Source organism: Dendropsophus ebraccatus, chromosome 2 (genome assembly GCF_027789765.1).
Source record: "Dendropsophus ebraccatus isolate aDenEbr1 chromosome 2, aDenEbr1.pat, whole genome shotgun sequence".
NCBI classification, from domain to species: Eukaryota; Metazoa; Chordata; class Amphibia; order Anura; family Hylidae; genus Dendropsophus; species Dendropsophus ebraccatus.
The window spans coordinates 99,560,953-99,573,056 of NC_091455.1; the positions used below are offsets into that span (position 1 = coordinate 99,560,953).

The window sequence follows — 12,104 nt, forward strand, 5'->3', positions numbered from 1 at the left end:
CGTCACTGTATCTGAGAGACTTCTAACACTTCTTGATACACTAAATTAAGGGAAATAGCAGTATATATGCATTTCCCATAATTAATGTACATTAGAAATTTGTCTAACTTTCCATAATTTTGGCCGGACTTCTCCTTTAAAAAGGCAACAGATATACGTATTGTGTGAACACAACCTTTTCCCAGAAACAGCTCCACTCGTGTTTTCTCCCCCTCATGTTAGCATTTTTTTTTCAACTATAGGCCATTATGAATCTCGTTTTTTGTAGCAGCAATTGTACTTTGCTATGACATACCTAATTTTTCCATAAAATGTGTAGCAAAACAGAAAAAAAAATATTTGTGAAGTAAAATTAAAAATAAAAATTCTAATTTTATTTTACTGTTTTATTTAAGAAATAAAACTTAAAAAAAAGTGGCATATGTATTATATTTTTTGCACCATTTTTTGTGTTTTTGCGAAGGCTTGTATTTTTTCACAGTAGTTATCAAGCTGTTTGCGCTGTTTTTGAGCAGTTTGTCGGTTGAGCCATTTTTTAAAAAAAATTTTCTTGGAGGGGGCGTGATTTAGGGAAGCTACTTTTATAGCCAGATGTATCATGTGCAACTTTTTTTTCAAATGATTGCAGCAGTACTTGACCCTGGCACAGTTTTTTTTTAGCCTTGCTGTGCACAAAAATTGTGCAAGATTTATCAAGGCCAATGCACCTAATGATAAATTTCGTGCATGGACCAGAGGTTTTCATGCAGCACGTAAAAAGTATACCAGCGTAAAAAAAAATGCATCGCATCATATCGCAGAAAGTCGATCCTGCCACTGGACCACCACTGAAGACTGCTACAAGCCATTTATGCCAGTGTCAGTTTTGACAGCAGCATTTAAACAATTAATTAGCTGGCAACGACTATCGGTTTGTGCCAGCTAATAGCCGCGGTCCCCAACTGCTGATAGCCGCCAGGAGTGGCACGGCACAGAGGGGGCTCGCACCCTGAGCCCTCTCTGTACCATCTTGACGGCACTATGACATACCAGGAAAATTGGTTATAAGTACAGTGGTACCTTGGTTTAAGAGTAACTTGGTTTAAGAGCTCACAGTTTTTCAAAATTGTGACTTGGTTTAAGAGCATTGCTTTGGTTTAAGAGCTCCCTGTACTGGGTGGGAGTGGGGGAGAGGCAGCGTCCGCATAGCGTGGTCTACAGCACTGTACTCTGACTCAGGAAGTCTCCTTCACCTTCCAAATTATAGCAGATCCACTTCAGGCTGGGGCTTGCATCAGGGGACAGGACTGTGGAGGCAATCTCTTCATAGCTGTAACCCCTTTCTCCTTTAACAGAGAGTGCTGCTATACTGTGCTCACATCTGTAATGCTCATTCCTTCATGCTCCCTGCAGTTTCTGTCAGTCCTTGTGTTTCCCATCCTCTCCATTACTGTACAGTAACTTATAATATCACATATTCTGCTGTTTCTAAATGTTTGTTTCATCTGTTTAACATCTTATTCAGAATAATAAATCATTATATTTGGGGTGTGGAACCAATTGTCTGCATTTCTATGATTTCTTATGGGAAAATTTGCTTTGGTTAAGAGTGGATTTGGATTACAAGCACGGTCCAGGAACGGATTATGCTCGTAATCCAAGGCACCACTGTAATCCTATTATTTCATGCTAAGGAAATGCAATTTAACTTGTAGGGATTGTTTGGCAATCAATTAAAAGCCTTCTTTTTTCATCCGTTTTTATTTTTTGTAACTGTTTTACATACATGTAAGTCTTGTTCTTTCATCTTTTTTCTTTTACATAACTTTATAAGCACTGTACATTTGTATATTAAATGGGCTGTGTCATTAAGAAAATGGTCTATACTGAGGCATTATTTGTAGTTAAACATATTTCAAATGTACAAGCATTTCTGTTAAGGAGACTCAGACTTAATAATCCCCCATGTGCTTGCACTGCATTGTAATTGTATTAGCTGCATTTTCTTTGCAGTTCTGATTTAGTAAAAACTGCATGTTATTTTTGTTACAGGCTTTATACACTGCCAGCATATAGGGGATTATTAAGTCTATATCTCCTTAACAGAAATGCTTGTACATTTCAAATATGTTTAACTACAAATAATGCCTCAGTATAGACCTCATTTTCTTAATGACACAGCCCATTTAATATACAAATGTACAGTGCTTTTAGCCTGTCTATGGTAGAGCGTGTGCGCCTCCTCTGCTGCCACTCTCCGCTCAAAGAAGTGACATGTCAGCTTTGTGTTTGTGTCTTTACATGAATAGACGTGCGGGGATGCTGGTGCCACGGTCCTTTTTTTTTAACTGAGGCCCAGTTCCCATGCATGGCGCTGCTCTATCACCGAGCACCAGCCAGGCATGACCCCCAGGGGGGACGGGCCCTTCGGCCCCCAGTGTTACAATCTCCCCTTTCCTCTGTGACGCTGCTCCATTGATACTGGTGTATAACCTTCAGCAAAAACACTAAAGTTGCCACATTTACCCATGACTGGCAAATATTGCCTTCTGCTGTACAGAGGAGAGTCATGACACAGCCACCATGTCATATTGTGGTGTTGGTTACAAGATGTCAGGTGCCAACTGTTCTTAAAGCATTAATCATTCAATGCTTATGGATATGTATTGTAATGTCTCTCCAGCCCTTATATAGCAGTTTATGAGTGAGAAAACATGTACTGATCCTAATTTACCTGACTTATACCTCAGAGTTACATTCACAAATATGTCCTAGCGCTGAAATCTCCCATCTCTGTATGAATTTTGCGCTGAAGATTTGCAGGAAAATCTACCTGCCCAGTGTCTTATAGCAGTTATGTTAAGCTGTTAGGTATACAGTATGTCTGACAAGATATTTGTCAGCTATTTGTATAAAATGTATAATATTTGGACTATATATCTGGTATCACAAAACAACTAGTAATAGCCGCACTGAATAAAGCTTATAGCAGCCTCCACACTACCGGACACTAGTCCAGCACGCCAACTGAATCCAATAAAGAAAGTATGGGACGCCCAGGTACGTCCTCACCGCGGACATTTCGGAGGATACAAGCTCCTCCTTCCTCGTGCACATGAGGAAGGAGGAGTTTGTTTCCTCTGAGACATACGCGGCGAGGACGTACCTGGGCGTCCGAGTTTGATGTCTGCATCAGCTGTAAACTTTTATATGCTGCATCGAAGTTCTGAATAAAGAAATGAAAGTCATGAAGATGTGACTATTCCTTGCTCTGTATTTACAGAGCTTAGTAGTTCCTACCAGACCATTGATGACAGCAAATTGGTGAGAAGCTTTTTTTTCCTCCATACTTTGTTAATTGGATTTTATCTGGTATATATTGTAGGCTGTAACCCTAGACTAGTCCAGAGTAGGTTATGTAATTTATTTAGAAGGTCATTTATTTACAGCACCTATACATAAAGTGAAGAATGATTAATACAAATATGAACATATGTTGTAATGTTACAACTTTAGTAATAATATAGTGAGTCCTAAAATGAAATGATGGAGCAAAATCAATACCAACAAGAAGCTAAATGCTGCAATATGTCAATAGACATTGTTACTTAAGATAAGATTTGGACAATATTTGACATATAATGTAGGTTGGAACCCAAGTGATTGCAGGGCTGGTAATATAATTTATTTATAAAGTTATTGAACTGCATGTAGAGTACATCTATACATAAACTAAAAAAAATGGTATTGGAATATTAACATATGCTATAATGTTTCACTATCTTGATACTAGAGTTGTGTGTTTTAAAATCAATTCCAACAAGAAGTGTAATGCTACAATATATCAATATACCAGTTTACTTAAGATAAGAACCAACATTAAGTACAAGCATAATGTGTTTTATTGAGCATATATCAATATATAAAAGCCATAAATGTAAGTCAATAGCAATTAAGCTCAGATTTTCCAAGTACCTTATATTGAATATTGAAGCTTTTAGAACTTTGGAAAATGTCTGGTTAGTGTAAAAGGTAACATTAACTTGTATTAATGGAAACTTGTCTTGTAATTCTTGCTCTCTGGCCATGCCCCATGTATAATAAAACTGGTAGAATCACAAAAATCATGCACATGGAAAATGACTGGGCGGTGACAGTATCTGGAAGATCACAGACTCCATCCTTGTTCTGCTGGCATAATTGCCATCCCCCTGTCATTCTCCATGTCCAAGCTTTGAAAGAAACCAGGAAGGGTAGGATTGTAGCCTGGACTTCCCGATAATGTCACCACCCAGTTGAATCTTTAATGGTAATATAAACACAGTGCTCTGTGTTTTAAAATTATTTTTTTTTGTAATTTGGCTATATTAGATTTAGCATATATCAACACGTTTAGAAATATAATCTGTTCATGTAATAATTCATGGTGCCCCTGAACCTTCCTTGAAAGGTGATGTTGGGGGAAAGAACATGAAGGGTTTCAATTGGCTGGCCCTTTTGTTCTTAGTTAGATAAGTGGCCTCCATAGTTTCGCAGTGGCTTTATGCCTCTCCTCTCACATCTTTTACCATGTGATTCATGTGTATAAGGAATCTGGAGAGACTAGCTAATTTTAGGCCTTTACCTCTTAATCACCCAGGCCCATTTTTCAAACCTGGCCACTCACATTATGTGGTAATACTTTGTGATGCATTAAGGTGGTTGTCCAGCGCTAGGTAACCTTTAATATATTGCTGGTGGTATTCAGAAAATAATAAAGAGTTTATCCTTACTTTGTCCTGTTGCATTGTTGCCTGTCTATCCACTAACTCTACAGAGCCTCCACTTTCAAGACAAACCAAGCCAATCACTGACTTACATGGGATATCACCTAGTGGGCTGTCACTCCTGAGACGAGTTTGTCACAAAAGGGAAGGCTCTGCAGTCAGTGGGGACACTGGCAAAACACAGCAACAAGACACTGGGGTCATGATGTACAGGTAAGCATAAGATTTTTATTAGCCGCCAATATAGAAACTATCCTAGCACTGCAAACAGGGTGTCCTACAGGTTCCAGCCTCACTCATTAGGAAGCTGCAGTCAGGCCTGCTACTTATTCATGGTCCAGCTCATATACACCTTTGTGTTGTGCTCAACATTAAACAATTCATCTTATCAAAGTACATGCAGGTAACAGATGCGGCACTCACCCCTCCACTCCGGGACCCTGTCATGAAAAAAAAGGTCTGTTTTAAAATCATCAGGGGTTAGTGCTGCATCTGTTACCTGCATGTACTTTGATAGGGTTTTCATTTTTTTCTATATACCAGTAGCAATATAATAAAAGTTACTTAACGCCAGACAACCCCTTTAATTTAACCAATTGATTTTAACACTTTTTGTTTTAGATTCTACTTCATTTTATTGGTAAATTTCGGTTGATATATTAAGCATTTTTTGTGAAAAATTTGGAAATAAGATTGTCATGCCATATAAATGAGTACAGGTACAGGTGCAGCAAAACAGGTGCAAAACAAATATATAAACAAAGTATCTCCTGCCCATCTGAGTGCTCCCTTTAGGGTGCCTTCACACGCGCCGGATTTGCAGCGAAATCCGCTGCAAACCCCTTAACTGATTAGTAGATGCTTAGAACAAACTTCCAGCAGATGTGGTAGGTAAATCTACAATAACAGAAATTAAACATGCCTGGGATAAACATATATCTATCCTAAGATAATTAGAATAGAAATACTAAAAGGGCAGACTAAATGGACCCAGGGGTCCTTTTTTTGCTTCTATGTTTCTAAATGCAATGTTCTGAGTATCAGCTGCCCTGGTCAGCTTATTACCTGACTCTTTAAAGGCCAGGTAAAAATTCTGCCGTGGACCATGGGGAGTAGGCACCCACCTAAACATTGCCTACCCCCAGTAAGAGACTTCCTGGATCATCTGTTGCTCACAGATGTACTACTGTTAAACAGCAGCCAACTACCTAACGTAGCTAACCCACCTGTCTAATGGCTCTTACTTCACCAAGGCCCATTACCTTGGTGACATGTATTGGCACTTCTCCAGGTATATGTGAAGAACTTGGCTGGTATATACACATATACACATTAACATACATAAAACTCGAAGGCCTGCAAGGTCAAGAACCACCAGGTCACTCTCATTTTCTCCTTTATTTTGGGCTATCCACTGTAAGGGTGCCTTGACACTCCGGCCGGCGGGGGGTTAATGGGGCGGCATCCCACTGCAAGTATGTCTTCTCATTCAAAATAACTGACAAGGAATCCGCAGCAGATTTTGCTGTGAATTTGCAGCGTGAAATTTATTGCGGATCTGGTACGTATGAAGGCACCCTAAGGAGAATTTTTTGTGACTACCTTAAATTTTCTTCTAATTAGGTTGTAAGTAAAGATGAGCGGACCGTTGGACTTTTGGCCCGACGGCATCGACGCTCTCTCGTCATGCCTGTGATCCCGGCCGCATAGTTGTGACCCCACGAATATGTAGCCAGGATATTCGAGGGATTTCAACATCGATTCTCTGGAATATCCTGGCTGCATATTGCTGAGAGTGCAGCTATGCGGCTGGGATCACAGGCATGACGAGAGAGCGAACTGCTTTCGGACCAAAAGTCCGAACAGTTCGCTTATCTCTAGTAGTAGGGCAGAGACTCCATGGCCCACTTGAGAGCAAGACATTCTCTCTTTACTATTGGCAATAGTAAAAAAGGAGTATGACAGCGAGCCTCCTCTAGCCGTGTTGCACACTTTCAGGGATTTGAGGTGAAGCCTGCATCCCATATTGAGTCTAGAACTGCTTGTACCTTGGCTAGATGCGACTGCCAGTCTGCACTTTACATTACCACATCATACTTTTTATAGGGCTGCAATATGAGGTCCATTAACCTTTGGATTGTAGCAGGAGCCCCATGTAGCCCAAAGGGTAAAACAACGCATTGAAAGTGTCCCTTTGGAGTAGAAAATGCGGTTATCTCTTTTGCCTCGCCTGTGAGGGGCACCTTCCAATAGCCTTTTGTAAGGTCTAAGGTGGTTCTATACCGAGTGGCTCCCAGGCACTTAATAAACTCATCCACCATGGGCATAGGATACACATAGACTTTCATATGTTATTTCATTTACGAAAATCATTGCAAAACTTCAAGCTGCCTTTTCGGTGTGGGGATGACTACTATGGGGCTTGACCAAACACTCTGGGACATTTTTATTTCCCACAGGGCTAACATTGTTTTTACGCCTTCAGAGATTGCTTCTGGGCTTCAGGCACTTAATATGGTTTTAACAGTACTCTCTGGAGCCCTGTGGAACTTCTTGTATTGAGAACATAAGTTAGGGTAGCAGGCAGTCCCAGTCCCTCCCATCCTCAGTTACAACTTTTTTAAGCATCCCTTTAAAGGTGTTATTAAATGTTTTCACCAGACCATTGGTCTGGGGAGGATATACAGAGGTACATAGGTGGGGGATTTTCAGAAGCCAGCATAGCTTCTTGGTCACTTCGGACATGAAGGGAGTGCCTTGGTAAGTCAGGATCTCTCTTGGGATCCCTGGTGGGATGTGTAGCAGCTTTTTTGCCATACCTTTAGAGGGGGTGTTCTTAAGGGAATGGACTGTATTGATGTCCCCTGGCAGATCTAGGAAGGGGCCCTACCAGATATACACCGATTCATTCACATGTTCCAGTTCCACTTGACATCGACCAAAAAAAAAAGGGGCCCATGGTTTTGGCTTAAGAGTCCCTCTTTGGGTTAGGCTTAGTTTTCCCCAACTGTGACCCCTCCTCTTCAGGACCCTGTCTCTCCCATTTCTTAACAGGAACAATCTTACCCCGTGCTGGCTTCTTCTAGTTCCCCAAGAAATGCAGTCCCTGGAAAAAATTCTTCTGTCATGCAAGGAGACAAGGTCATCCACACTCTTGGGTTCCATGTACCCCATATGCCTCTGGAGCCTTATGGGAAAGAAATGCATGCAGCGATCGCAGACAACCCGCTCAGGTCTAAGTAGGCCTTTTGCAGTTTACCAGTTAGCCAGGAAATGGGGCCAGGAAATCTGCCCACTGGTCCACATAAAGCTGCTCTCTCTTTCTGCAATCCTCTCAAAGGTGTTGAGGGTGTCCCTGCCATCTTAAAACCATACCAGATACAGTATAAGGGTTCGGCTCAGGTGGAAAGAAAGGTTCATGCCATCAACCTCCATAAAGACATTGGTGCGGCCCCCTAAAACCTATACCGTGGCCCCCGAGAGAAAGAGAAAGAGAGAGAAGTGTTGGAGAGCAGTCTGCCTCTGCGGAAGCTCTATTGCCCACCAATGAACGTGACAAGTCAGTGTTTAGGTTACTATTATTGTGTATGAATGGTAAGTTGTAGTTGAAAGAAAGACAAGTTGGCAATTATTACAGTGTAACCCCTACCCACACATGCACAGTGAGTGGGCACTACCAAATAAGTGGGTCTAGGTTTCTTCCTTCCTGCTAGCATTCACATCCTCTGTTCAGCCAGCTATGGTAAGACGTATGGGATGCCTCTGTATACTGTCATCAAATTTTATGCAGGCAAATAAGAGGGAAGATTTCAAAGTACAAATTTATGTCTGGCATTTTAACAACAGCTACTGGAATGAATCCGCATTCGTTATAAATCCATAGAGAAGACAGGTAAAACCTGAATTTCAGCTAAACACTTTGCTATCACATTGATCGCCATTTACTCTATTATAATATACAGTATAATCACCTTATATTTTGCTTTATATATATATATTTTTAAAGATTCACAAATAATTCTGTTATCAGATAATAAAAGGTTTTTCCATAATGACAACTTATTATCTACCATTAGAATAGGAGTCTGATCTATAGGGCCCCCACTAATGGCAAATCCTCAGTGATGCTGTTTTTATTAATGCAGCAGCAATACTTTATGTGCACTGCAACTCTATTCATACACCAGCCTTAAATAAAGCCCTGCCCCTGTTCACACTGATGGGTTTACTAAGTTGCGCCAACCTCTTAGTAAATCCGGCAAGACATATGCCTGCCACGCAATGGGCGCAGAAGTCTATACCTGTTCTGTAGCAGGTGTAGATTTCTGCCATGATTTACACCTGTTTTCAAAGTACAAATTTATGTCTGGCATTTTAACAACAGCTACTGGAATGAATCCGCATTCGTTATAAATCCATAGAGAAGACAGGTAAAACCTGAATTTCAGCTAAACACTTTGCTATCACATTGATCGCCATTTACTCTATTATAATATACAGTATAATCACCTTATATTTTGCTTTATATATATATATTTTTAAAGATTCACAAATAATTCTGTTATCAGATAATAAAAGGTTTTTCCATAATGACAACTTATTATCTACCATTAGAATAGGAGTCTGATCTATAGGGCCCCCACTAATGGCAAATCCTCAGTGATGCTGTTTTTATTAATGCAGCAGCAATACTTTATGTGCACTGCAACTCTATTCATACACCAGCCTTAAATAAAGCCCTGCCCCTGTTCACACTGATGGGTTTACTAAGTTGCGCCAACCTCTTAGTAAATCCGGCAAGACATATGCCTGCCACGCAATGGGCGCAGAAGTCTATACCTGTTCTGTAGCAGGTGTAGATTTCTGCCATGATTTACACCTGTTTTAGTCATAAATCATGATAAATCAGGCATGCCTCCTGCCTGCCTTGTCTCAAACCCCCCACCCGCCCATCAGGCTAGCAGGGCGTGTTCCAAGTAAAATGTACAGATTTTTACCTCATGGGAACTCCAAAGATAGCCTTTTGCATTTTTTTTTATAAAAATGTAGAGGGGAATTTATCAATTGACAATTTAAAATCAAAAATGAGAAATGCATTTTCCCCATGTTTTCTATGTAAAATTTTAGGTCCATTCACACATACAGGATCTGCAGCAGATTCAGTGTTGCTGATTTGAAGCTGCAGATTTGATGCTACAGATATCAATGTTCATGTGAATGGACCTTAAGAAAACAAAAAACAATACCTAACACGTTGCCAACAAAAGCCCTGTTTCTACTAAAAGCAAATTAATATCCAGTTATGTTCCCACACTATACTTTTGCTCAGCATTTTGCAACCCAAACAAGGAGTGAATTGGAAAAAAAAGGAAAGGCTATGTTTACACATTGTTAAAAATTAAGTGGATGGCTAAATAATGACCATATAATGGCAAATAAGTTGTTTTGAAAATACGGCTGTTATTTGCTGTTAAATGGCGACCATCCACTAAATTTCAACAGTGTGTGAACATAGCCTTTCTGCGTTTCCAATCCACTTTTGGTTTGGGTTGCAAAATACTTAACAAAAACACTGTGTGGGAACTTAGCCTCAAATTCAGGGTAGTACATGAAATTACCTCAAAGTTATAACCTCTTACATAAAGACATAGCTAATTTTGCTTTCGTTATTGAAGGGAAACTGTCAGTAGGCTTGATATCTCCCTGCAGCCACCTCGGTACCTCATGTTTCCGGAGAAGGTCTTTTCTTTTTTTTTGCACAAAAGGATAAGATGAAGTGCGGCAGCTCACCAAAATCAGTTAAAAGATGCTTTATTTGGACATAGAAGGCATCAATAGCAGGTACTATCCACAAATAAACAGAGCGACGGCCGTTTCACGTATAAAACACTTCTTCTCGGCTCTCTTTTATACGTTTAAACGCTCTGTTTATTTGTGGATAGTACCTGCTATTGATGCCTTCTATGTCCAAATAAAGCATCTTTTAACCGATTTTGGTGAGCTGCCGCACTTCATCTTATCCTTTTGTGCAAAGACTTTACTGGACTGTTTTCTCAAGCTGAGCACCACCTACGGTAGAGTTACACAAACCAAGGGAGAGTCACGGTGAGGTCCAAGTTTGGTTTCCTAAAACTGGGGACAGTGCCAGCATACACATCTTGTGTGAATCTAAGGTCTTTTCTTTGTCTGTCCTGCCATTTTCAAGTACAGTGGTACCTTGGTTTAATAGTAACTTGGATTAAGAGCGTTTTGCAAGAAGAGCTCACAGTTATTCAAAATTATGACTTGGTTTAAGAGCATTGCTTTGGTTTAAAAGCTATACACACTGCAGCTGCTATAATGTGCCTGCACTTACACTTAGCTATACACACTGCTGCTATAATGAGCCTGCACTTACACTCAGCTATACACACTGCAGTTGCTATAATGTGCCTGCACTCACATTCAGCCATTCAAACTACTGTATATAAAGTTTCTGTCATTTGTCCTCCTGCACAGCTCTGTGATTCTTACTTCCTGATTGGTCCAGGCTGAAAACACACCCCTTCCTGTTGTACTATTCTACTGCATTATGGGTATCTGCATTATCATTCTGTATCTAGAAACTTCTGCTGTTATTTCAGGCTTATGCACTTACTGTACATTATACACTGCATGCCCATTGCTATACTGTACAGTAACTTATAATATGACATATTCAGCTGTTTCTAAATGTTTGTTTCACCTATTCTACATGTTATTCAGAATAAACAAAAACCATTTTTGGGGTGTGGAACTAATTGTCTGCATTTTAGTGATTTCTTATGGGAGAATATGCTTTGGTTTAAGAGTGATTTGGATTACAAGCACAGTCCCAGAATGCATTATGCTTGTAATCCAAGGCATCACTGTATAAGTCCCCTAGGAGGACTTATAAAGTGTAAAAAAAAAGGTTTAAAAAATATTAAAAAGCCCCTCCCCCAATGAAAGTTTAAATCACTCCCTTTCCCAATATACAAATAAAATATGTAAAATAAATAAACATATCTGGTATTGTAGAGTGCCAAGTTGTCCAACCTAGTAAGATATAACAATATTGTTCCCGCATGTTTAATGACGTAAATGAAAAGAGGGGAAAAAAACACCAGAATTTTTAAATTTTATATATATATATATATATATATATATATATATATATATATAAAAGTTCTTTCAATGTTCTCAAAGCTCGGTAGGTGGAAAAATAAAAGTGTTATGGCTCTTAGAGGGGAGGGGGCATTGCTTCAGTGGGATCTGGACATCCGTGTATCAACGACCTTCTATTTTAATGGAGTTAATAGATCGGACACTTACAGACACAGTGATACCTAATATGCTTAC

General features: G+C 39.8%; 1 protein-coding gene across 5 annotated transcripts in view; it reads left to right on the forward strand.

The window, feature by feature from the left end:
• LOC138784587 (mas-related G-protein coupled receptor member D-like) overlaps window positions 1–12,104 on the forward strand; it is a 101,298-nt gene that overhangs the window by 70,123 nt on the left and 19,071 nt on the right. The window contains exon 1 of one of the 5 annotated variants that reach the window (XM_069960200.1): window positions 4,220–4,288. The exons of the other annotated variants lie outside the window; for them this stretch is intronic. The gene's annotated coding sequence lies outside the window, so the exon portion shown is untranslated. Of the gene's footprint in view, window positions 1–4,219; window positions 4,289–12,104 lie in introns of those variants that run through there. 5 annotated transcript variants of the gene reach the window in all.